The sequence below is a fragment of the Echinops telfairi genome, unplaced genomic scaffold (genome assembly GCF_000313985.2).
Source record: "Echinops telfairi isolate 266 unplaced genomic scaffold, ASM31398v2 ScPeMD7_5805;HRSCAF=6673, whole genome shotgun sequence".
NCBI classification, from domain to species: domain Eukaryota; kingdom Metazoa; phylum Chordata; class Mammalia; order Afrosoricida; family Tenrecidae; genus Echinops; species Echinops telfairi.
In genome coordinates, this window is record NW_022109704.1 from 2,452,752 (window position 1) to 2,462,509 (window position 9,758).

The 9,758-nt window shown below is 46.9% G+C and overlaps 1 pseudogene; it reads left to right on the top strand.

Moving 5' to 3' along the window:
* Positions 1–970: 970 nt before the first annotated feature.
* On the top strand, positions 971–3,378 carry LOC101646441 (annotated as a pseudogene).
* Positions 3,379–9,758: the final 6,380 nt, after the last annotated feature.

The following is a 9,758-nucleotide window of genomic DNA, read 5'->3' on the forward strand; positions in this document are numbered from 1 at the left end:
CTTCTTCCATGTGGGCTTTGTTGCTTCTGAGCTAGATGGCCACTTGTTTACCTTCAAGACTTTAAGACCCCAGACACTATATCTTTTGATAGCCAGCCACCATCAGCTTTCTTCACCACTTTGCTTATTCACACGATTGTCTTCAGCAATCGTGTTGGGAAGGTGAGCATCATGAAATGCCAGTTTAATAGAACGAAGTGTTCTTGCATTGAGGGAGTACTTGAGTGGAGGCCCAATGTCTATCTGCTACCTTAATACTAAACTATAAATATATGCACATAGATCTATTTCCCCATCATTATATATAAATATATTTACATATGTCCATGCCTTTATTTAGACCTCTATAAATGCCCATTCGCCTCCTAGTTCTTTCCTCTATTTCCTTTTACTTTCCTCTTGTCCCACTGCATGCTAAGCCTTCATCTGTGTTTCAGTAATTCCTCTCGATTACATTACCCTTGATCAAGCCCTACCAGGCCTCCTACACCCTCCTCATCACCGATTTGGATCACTTGTTGTTCCCTAGTCCCTGGGTTTGTTAACACCACTTCATAAATATCTTCAATACAAAATCTGCCACTGTTTCCTCAAAGGTTTTGTTTTGTTTATTAAACATATATCTATTGGGCATACTGTATATGTGTTTATGATTGAAAATATATAGAATATTTCTGGAGGAACACACTCCGGTGTTCCAAGTCAAGGAATTGGGTGACTTTGTACTGAGTTATGTACTTATAAAATATTTTCACACCGAGTAAGTACTGCTCATTGGACAGGAGGAAAAAGGGTGGGGGACTGGGAACGGTGGGAGCCACCATGTGGAAGAGCCGCTGCTGGTATCTTGGCAGAGCAGTGTGATGAGGTGCTGATATCAGTATTACCAACAATCCGCGTCCCTAAGCCTGGAAACCGGGTCCACAAAGACGAATGCACCTTCTCCTTCGACACCCCGGAGACTGAGGGGAGCCTGTACATCTGCATGAGCACATGCCTCGGCTTCGGGAAACAATATGTGGAGAGGCACTACAAGACGGGCCATCGGGTCTACCTGCACCTCCGACAGACCTGGCGCCTGAAAGAGGAGGACACCACCACCGGCACCAGCGACTCCCCCACCCCACCTACCAGAAACCTACCAGACTGGCTATTGGTGTGGAAGGTGGGTTTGATCTCACGGAGGAAAAGCTTGAATATGAAGAGGATGTGAAGATTATCATTTTGCCTGATTACCTGGAGATTGCCCGGGAGGGACTGGGAGGGCTGCTGGACCGGGTCAGAGAACTTGTGACAAGCGCCATTGATGCCCTACTGACTGCGGGGCCGATTCTCCCTCCCGCCAGCAGGAGGTGCAGGCCTGGGATGGGGAAGTGCGGCAGGTGTCCAAGCACACCTTCAACCTCAAGCAGCTGGACAACCCTGCTCGAATGCCTCCCTGGCTGGAAGTGCTCCAAGTGCGACATGAAGGAGAACCTGTGGCTTAACCTGACCGATGGCTCGTCCTGTGCGGCCGCTTCGTTGACAGTGGGGGCAACAGCCATGCTAGGGAGCACTACAGGGAGTCTGGCTACCCACTGGCTGTCAAGCTGGGCACCATCATGCCCCACGGAGCAGATGAGTACTCATACGATGAGGATGACGTGGTCCTGGATGCTAACCTTGCTGACCACCTCTCCCACTTTGGCATTGACATGCTGAAGATGCAGAAGACAGACAAGACGATGACTGAGTTGGAGATAGACAGGAACCAGCGGATTGGTGAGTGGGAGCTGATCCAGGAGTCTGGTGTGCAAGTTCAGCCCCCTGTTCGGGCTTGGCTACACCGGCATCCAGAACCTGGGTAACAGCTGCGACCTCAACTCCGTGGTCCAGGTGCTCTTCAGCATCCCCGACTTCCAGAGGAAGTGAGTGGATTTCCTGGAGAGGATCTTCCAGAATGCTTCCGACAGACCCCACCCAGGACTTCAGCACCCAGCTGGCCAAGCTGGGCCATGGCCTTCTCTTTGGAGAGTATTCCGAGCCAGTGCTGGAGTCCGGTGATGGGGAGCAGGTGTCCGAACAGAAAGAAGTTCAGGATGACATTGCCCCTCGGATGTTCAAAGCTCTCATTGGCAAAGGTCACCCCGAGTTCTCTACCAAGCGGCAGCAGGATGCTCAGGAGTTCTTCCTCTACCTTATCAACATGGTCGAGAGGCCAGAGTTCTGAACACCCAAATGAAGTGTTCCGCTTCTTGGTGGAGGAAAAGATCAAGTGCCTGGCCACAGAGAAGGTGAAGTACACCCAGCGAGTTGATTACATCATGCAGCTGCTGGTGCCTGTGGACGCGGCCCCGAACAAAGAGGAATTTCTGGAGTATGAGGAGAAGAAGCGGCAAGCTGAGCAGGAGAAGCTGCCACTGCCAGAACTGGTCCTGGCCTGGGTGCCTGTCAGCTCCTGCCTGGAGGCCTCCTGCCTGGAGGCCTACCAGGCGCCCCAGCAGGTGGATGACTTCTGGAGCGCCGCCCTGCAGGCCACATCAGTAGCTGTCAAGACCACACAATTTGCCTCATTCCCTGACTACCTGATCATCCAGATCAAGAAGTTCACCTTCGGCTTAGACTGGGTGCCCAAGAAGCTGGACGTGTTTCTCGAGATGCCGGAGGAGCTGGACATCTCCCAGTTGCGGGGGACAAGGCTGCAACCCGGAGAGGAGGAGCAGCCTGACATTGCCCCTCCCCTGGTCCCTCCGGATGAGCCCAAAGCACCCATGTTGGATGAATCCGTCATCATCCAGCTGGTGGAGACGGGCTTCCCTATGGACGCCTGCCGCAAAGCCATCTACTACACGGGCAAGAGTGGGGCAAGAGCGGGCCCAAGGTGGCCATGAACTGGGTCATGTCACACAAGGATGATCCAGATTTCGCGAACCCCCTCATCCTGCCTGGCTCCAGTGGACCTGGCTCCAGAAGCACAGCGGCCGAGCCCCACCCGAGGAAGGGGTGACCACCATCGTCTCCATGGGGTTCTCCCAGGCCCAGGCCCTGAAGGCTCTCCAGGCCTCGAACAATAGTTTAGAGTGGGCTGTGGACTGGATCTTCAGCCACATTGATGACCCAGATGCGGAAGCTGCCATGGATATGTCAGAGGGCGGCTCTGCTGCCAACTCCATGTTGGAGTCGGTGCCAGTAGGACCTAAAGTCTGGGACGGCCATGGAAAGTATCAGCTCTCTGCCTTCATTAGCCACATGGGCACCTCTACCATGTGTGGTCACTAGGTCTGCCACATCAAGAAGGAGGGCAGATGGGTGCTCTACAATGACCAGAAAGTGTGTGCCTCTGAGAAGCCCCCCAAAGACCTGGGCTACGTCTACTTCTATCAGAGAGTGGCCAGCTAAGAGCCCTCCTCACCCCTTACTGCTGGGGGCAGGGGCAGACCACCCGGCCTGAGGGATGGGGCTGTGGGATGGGCTTCGCCCGTCCCCCTGCTTTGTACCCTTTTTCTTTTTGTCCCTAGCTGCAAGGAAAAAGCTGGAGGCCTAGAGCAGGGCCACGCAAAGGGGAGGGGGCACATTATAGACTTTGGGAGTACAGTGGGAAGGGGAAGGGAGGGCCGGCTGCCTGTTCACAAGAAGTCTCCGTAATGTCTCCTGCCCCTGGACCCAGTGTGCTACTGCTCTGTAATCCTGCCCAGCCCCTGGTGTGGAGTGGGGAGGGGTGTTTTCTGTGTGCGTGTGTGGGTGTGCACACATGGGTGTTGCTTTGTGCATTCTCTTCCAGGGGAGGGAGCGTCTGTGCCTCCCCTCCTCCTTCTGTGTGTTCCACGTGGTTGGGCAAGGAAGGGGCAGGAGGGAATCAGGGACCCCTGCCTCCGTCTTTCCCCACCCTTTCAGAAAATGCCAAAATACCTGATGTGAATAAAAGTACAATGGCTAAAAAAAAAATATATATATATATATATATATATATATATATTTTCACACCTTAAAAATAATTCTCATGGAAAAAGTAGTATGCTCTTATTTAATAAAAACTTATTGAATGCCTATAATGTATCAATCACTATGCTAGGTTCTGGGGATAGAATGGAGAATAAAGTATGGGTCTAGTCCTCAAACTTTTATTTTCCCAAATTTAACAGTAATTTAGCAATAAAAAAATATTTTCAGTTACCAACTCTCTTTGACCCTTGACCGTACCATCTTTTTTTAAAAATCATTTTATTAGGGGCTCATACGACTCTTATGACAATCCATACATACATCAATTGTGTAAAGCACATTTGTACATTCATTGCCCTCATCATTCTCAAAACATTTGCTCTCCACTTAAGCCCCTGCCATCAGCTCCTCATTTTTTCCCCTTTCTTCCCCTTCCCCCTCCCTCATGAACCCTCGATAATTTATAAATTATTGTGTTGTCATGTCTTTCCCTGTCCGACGTCTCCCTTCACCCACTTTTCTGTTGTCTGTTGCCCAGGGAGGAGGTCACATGTAGATCCTTGTAATTGGTTCCCCCTTTCCATCCCACCCTCCCTCTACCCTTCCAGTATTGCCACTCACACCACTGGTCCTGAAGGGATTATCCGCCCTGGATTCTGTGCGTTTCCAGTTCCTATCTGTACCAGTGTACATCCTCTGATCTAGCCAGATTTGTGAGGTAGAATTGGGATCATGATAGTGTGGGGGAGGAGGAAGCATTTAGGAACTAGAGGAAAGTTGTATGTTTCATCGTTGCTACATCACACCTGACTGGCTCATCTTCTCCCAGACTGTACCATCTTGTGTGAAAGAACTGAGGTGGGGAAAAGGTAGGATTTTTTTCCAAGGGAGAGAAAGGTAACATCAAATGGCTGATAGAACGCGTAAAGATTCCTGAAGTAAAAGCGGCTTTGAGGTTCATTATAGTAACGAACAAGGAGCCCTGTGAAACAATAGGTCTAGCACTTGACCAGTAACTGAAAGGTCACCAGTTTGAAACCACCAGCCACTCTGTGAGAAAGATGTGGTAATCTGATTCCGTAAAAGTTAACCAAAAAACAAACAAACCCAAAAAAAAACCAAACCCACGGCCCTACTCCTGACTCCCAGTGATCACGTGCAGGTTTCCAATGATGTACGTCTTCACAGCAGAACGTCTTTCTCCCACTCAGCAGTCTGTTCCTGGGTTGAAGCCACCCCCAGTGCTTTGGAAACTTTCTGCAGCAGCAGTTCTACTCTCTCCTCCGTGGTCGCTCTGAGGCAGCACTAACTCCAGGGCCACATTTGCTTGTGTGTTGGTTGGTTTTTACAATAGTAAATGGTGGCTCTGGGTGGCACAAGTGGTTAAGTGATTACCTCCTAGCAGGAAGGTTGGCATTTGGGACCCACCCAGAGGCTCCTTGAAATGTGGGCTTGTCCCCCAAGGTCACAGCCTTAAAAATCCCACGAAGCAGTTCCACTCTGCACATATAAGTTCCCAGAGTTAGAACCACCTACACAGTGTCTACCAACAGTCGAGTCCGCCAACCACCACTGTCAAGAGGATTCCGACTCATACCGACCTTATAGGACAGAGTAGTATTGCTGCTTCGCATTTCCAAGATTGTTAAAGTTCTTCTTCTCCTGCTGAGCAGCTGGTTTGAAATACTGACCCTAGGTTAGCAGCCTGACACTTAACCTTCGACACCATCACAGCTCCTGAATAACATAATAGTTAACATTTATTTATTGATGGATGTTAAAAATGATGATATCTTTGTTTCTTCAGTTATATAAAGTTATATAACATTCAAACATTATAGGAATACATACCCAAACCCAGAAATCTATGAATTTACTCTCTAGAGATATTGTTAACAACTTGGTGTATTTCTTCCGTTTTAATTTTTACATTTATTATTACTATTATTATGTAATTTCAAGAGGTAGCATATGAGCAAGAACCAATGGTACTTAAGAAAGAAGCTCAAGCTGCATTGAAAAGATTGGCCCAAAACAAGGCTCCAGGAATTGGTAGAAAGCCCATTGCAATGTTTCCACTAGCTGAGGAACCACTGGATGCACTCTCTCAACTGCTCCAGAAAATTCGGAAGACAATTACTTGGCCAACTGAATGGAAGAGACTTATAATTGTACTTATTCCAAAGAAAGGTGACTTAACAGAATGTTTAAATTATACAACAAAATCATTAGTAATCACATGCAAGTAAAATTTTGCTGAAGATGCCCCAAACAGTTGCAGCAGTACATTGACAGGGAGCTGCCAGAGATTCAGGCTGGATTCAGAAGAGGACATGGAACAAGGGATATCATTGCTGATGTCAGATGGATCTTGACTGAAAGTAGAGAATATCAGAAAGATGTCTACTTGTGTTTTTTATAGACGATGCCAGGGCATTAGACTGTGTGGATCACAACAAACTACGGATCGCCTTGAGAAGAATGAGAATCTCGGAACACCACGTTGTGCTCCTGTGGACCCTGTACGTGGATCAAGAGGCAGTTGTGGGAACAGAACAAGGGAATACTGCACAGTTTAAATGAGCTAAGGTGTGTGCCAGGGTTGCATCTTCTCATAATACTTAATCTATGCTGAGCAAATCATCAGAGAAGTTGGCTTATATGAAGAAGAATATGGCATTAGGATTGGAAGACGGTCTACTAACAACCTGCGATATGCAGATGACACAACCTTGCTTGCTGACAGTGAAGAGAGCTGGAAGCACTTGCTGATGGAGATCAAGGATTGCAGCCTGCAGTTTGGATGGCAGCTCAATATAAAGAAGACCAGAATCCTCACAACTGGTAAACTGAGAAAAGATTGACGCTGTCAAGAATTTTGTCCTGTTTGCTTAGATCCACAACCAATGTTCATGGAAGTATTCCGTCAAGAATTTAAACAGCTCATATTGGGCCAATCTGTTGCAAAAGACCGCTTTTGAGTATTGAAAAGCAAAGATGTTTCTTTGAAGATAAGGGACACCTGACCTAAGCCGTGGTATTTTTCAATTGCCTCATATACATGTGAAAGTTGGCTTGTGAATCAGGAAAATCGAAGGACTGATATATTTGAATTATGGTGCTGGCAGGGAATGCTGAAAGTACCACGGGCTGTCAGAAGAACAAATAACCTATCTCAGACGAAGTACAGCCAGAATGCTCCTTGGAGGCAAGGGTGCTGAGGCTTCATCCTTTGTGCTTTGCTCTGGACGTGTTGTCAGGAGAGACCAGTCCCTGGAGAAGGACATCATGCCTGGTAAAGTAGTGGGACACCAAAAGAGGGGAAGACCTTCCACAAGATAGACAACATAGATTGATACAGTAGCTGCCTCGATGGGCTCAAACATAAGAACAAATGTGAGCATGGCACAGAACTGGGCCCCGGGTTTGGTTTTGTTGTACACACAGGGTCACCAGGAGTCAGAGCCGACTGGATGGCACCTAACCATGGCTATTATGTTTCACTATTATTTACTGTATGCATTTTAAAAGGAACAATGTATCTTGGACATCTGTTCATTTTAGTACATATAGATCCGCTTCACCTTTAAAACATTTTTTTGTGTGTTTTGGGTGAAGGTTTACAGAGAAAATTGGTTTTCCATTCAACAACTCATATATGTTTTGTTTGTAATATTGATGGCAATCTCCACAATGTTACAGCACCCTTCCCGGTACATACCACTTCTTTCTCTCTTTCTTTCTTGCATACCACTTCTATTAGTCCTCCTATCCTATCACTTCTAGTGTCCTCAGTGTTATCCTGGGTCAGTTCTGCCCTTTTGATCATCTGTGGTTGATTGTTCTAAGGACCGTGAATCTCCCTGATATTATTGTTCACCTTATCACCTTAGAGGCCGATTATGGCGCTCAAAGTTGAGTCAAAGGAATTAAATCAGCTAAAGGCCTGATGGGTGCCTGAGGGCCATAGAATGGTGTGTGTGTGTGTGTGTGTGTGTGTGTGTGTGTGTGTGTAGGGGGGTGGAGGGAGTGTGTGTTAGTGAAATGGGAAATCGTGTAAGGTGGACACTAAGTCTTTGAATGACTGCAGAGTCGCTGTAAAGAGCGACTCGATGTTTTAACTAAAGCCTTGAAAACATGATGAAGACATGATGTGTAAACCTTGAGCCAGTGACTACAATGCCTTTTACTGATAGCTCCACATGGACACAGAATCTTATGGCGCCACTGACAAGCAGCATCGGTTTGAATTGATACAAATAAAATTCCACCGTCTATACCAAATGACACACCAGCCAGGGCTCAGGCCAAAACCAAGCATTGGTGAGGACTTATCTGAACACCATATACCTCGGACATCTAGCCGCCAGTAGCAACAGGTAAGTTCAGCCTTGAGATGAGAAGAGCAGTTGGCACTGGCAGCTTGTCTGGGACTTACCTTGGCGTCTCTGTTCACCTTCCACTGAGGCTTGCCTCTGAGTCACCTTCTCCAGGAGCACTGCCGATAGCCCACTCCTTGTGTTGTGTCCTGTGCCCTTAGTCGGATGTTCCTTTCATCACACAGTGTATGGAGCATTGATTTTCAACCAACCAAGGATATTCTCATCCTTCCTCTTCATTGTACCTTTTCACCTTGTGGGATTATAAAGAGACTTTTCCCCAGCTTTGTCTCCCCCAAAGACATGCCAAACATTAGGGGCTTTTTGCTAGCATGTGGGGGGAGGTCAGATGCTTACAGACATCCTCCCTGAAGGGTCTACCACTAGACTATGGTAGACCCCCTCCCTGCTCTTAAGGACAATAGGCTGTTTCTCCCAAGAAGCTTGCGACCATTAGCTTGGTTCCTGTAGGTGGGGTTTACACCCTACTGATAATGGTTTCTATGGGGAACAGATCAAACCACCCCGGCTCACTTACATCCAAAGTTAGGCTGCCATCCTGAATCTAGGATCCTCCCATCTTGTCACATGTATACCCCCAATTCCTCCTCTTCCTATTGCATGTATGTCCCTAGATTGTCCCCTTATCATTTCTGTATAACCTATAGTGCAACCCCTTCCTGTGATGTATGTCTTTACCTGTAATTAGTGGGCTTGTACACCCCCAAAGATATATAGGCCTGCGTTAGCAATAAAGATCTCTCTTGGCTCCTCCTTTGGCCTCTCTTCGATTCCCCCTCTCCTCTCTCATCCTCACTCCCCTGTTCCCTTTCCCTTTGTCCTCCTTCCCTTCCCCCTCTCTCCACATGGACCACCAAGTGAGCATGCTACTATGAAATGTGTCTGACTTATTATTTCAATCTCTCTTTTATCTCTCATGCTCTTATGACTTTAATATAATATTTATATTATCTCAACTGTACAATTGTGCCTATCGAACCTGTGATTAGTGGTGGGGGGCTGGCACTCCTTCAAACCACATCACCTTTTAAATGAATTTGATATATCTTGTTGTAATCATGTTTGTGCCTAGTACTTGGTATTTTGAGAAAAACCCTTGTTTTGTTGGAAGAAATTGCAAATTATAATGTATTTAGTATGTTAATCCTCCTAATAAGCTTGATATTGTGGAAAGACACAATCGAGTGTACTCAAAGCATCATTTGCCCCAATGACTCTCTTTGAGTGCTCTTGACCATACATAGTCCATTACATACTAATCCATGATCCATTTATATACTCACAAGTATTTAGGTTGTTTCAAGCTTCTTGTAACTAGGTCAACAGTGCAGTGAAGATCCTTGTTCATGTCTCCAGGCACTTGTGGAAATATTTTTGTAAGGCAAATCTCTGAAAATATAAATGATGGGTTACAGGTTATAAACACATGGCGCCTTT